Genomic DNA, 1,567 nt, shown 5'->3' on the forward strand with positions numbered 1-1,567 from the left:
CAACTACAAAGTTGTTCCCCTTGAGATTGTGAGTGACTTTCATGTAGAGTGCACCTTGTGGGGATCATTGTGTGAGGAGATACTCCCCAAAGTCAACCACGAATTTTGATGGATTTTTGGGAAATTTTGGGACTTTTTGTGTTGATTCATTGGTTGGAGACTATCCCATTGGATCCTAGGAAGCTATTGGTGGTAAGTTTTCACACTCTCAATGAGTTTTCCATGAGATCATAAAATGGTGAGGGTTTTTGATTATGTATGTTGAGTTGTGGTAGTTAGGAGCACTAAATGGTATGTCTCCTTTGGAATTAAATGCTTAGAATGATAAATGATGATGATTAATGCAATAAAATTTATAGTGATTTGTAAAATTGTAACTTAGTGAAATTTTGAGTTGAATTTCAATACTTTGTGATTTGGGATGATGGTGCGATTGAATAATTGAGTTGTGGAGCATTGGTATGAGTTAATTATAGGATTGTATGTGATGTGGAAGTGTTTAATTGGATTGAAAACCTTGGTGCATGAGTCCTTGAGGAATTCGAACCATGGAGGGTTTGGAGGAAAAATTATGTGAAAAATATTGTACAATTAATGGTTGATGCCTTGATGCATAGAATAGTGGATTGGTGAGTTAGTTTGATGGTTAAAATGGTTGAGGTAGTTGAATTAAATGTAAGTTGGCCATTAGGCCTAAGTGGCTATATTGGTTATAATTATTGTGAAGTTGATGGATTTTTTGCAATTGGTTGATGGTCATTGTGTTTGATCATATAGGTTGCCTCTCATGGAACCAGTAGAAGTGGAATAAGCTTGGAGCTTACGTGTGGAGCATTGCATACGGAGTTGAGGTGAGTCTCCATGTTTCAGGCAGACGAGGTATACAGTCAAAGCTTGCCTTCTAGAACACAGTCTAGGTAATAACTTCTGGTCTAAGGAAAGACATACCCAAATATAAAGAGACTACTCTAATGATACTCTCTGTGAGATTTCCTCATAGAGTCTCTTTGTGGGTCTGTTCAGTGCGAGCTATACCCTTATAGGTCCACCCACGACTTTAGCTAAGACATCTCCATATCTGTAGCAGATGAGGTCTTTACCTTGTATCCAAATACAAGTAGATAAGTCGTGCTAGTCTTACCCGAGATCACTGATCCCCATTCTCAGTGTCTCTAGACTAGGAACATAGAATTAGGAATAAACGTGTGGTATCCTTGAATCCTCATAATCGTGATCTCATCACAGATACTCAAGAAATACCTGTTCTATTCCAAGGGGTTTATCCAGTTTATTTATAATATATTAACAATAATATCGAGACAAAATATGAAACAGGATAAAGAGTGCTTAATATTTATTTGCGACAAAAAGGTCCACATCTTATGTCCTTATTTAATCAAAACGATTATCTCTAGGACACCCATATACTAACATCTTCTACCTAGAGTGAGCACAATCAGATAAAACAAACCCAAATGAAGACTTCTCAACAGACGAGTCCCCAACCTTGTCTTGCATATCCTTGATTATGGGCCCTTTAGCCCTCTTTATCAACTCTTCAGATGGA

This window comes from Gastrolobium bilobum, unplaced genomic scaffold (assembly GCF_033153095.1).
Source record: "Gastrolobium bilobum isolate Gb01-03AN ecotype WA unplaced genomic scaffold, APGP_CSIRO_Gbil_v1 utg15086, whole genome shotgun sequence".
Classification (NCBI taxonomy): Eukaryota; Viridiplantae; Streptophyta; class Magnoliopsida; order Fabales; family Fabaceae; genus Gastrolobium; species Gastrolobium bilobum.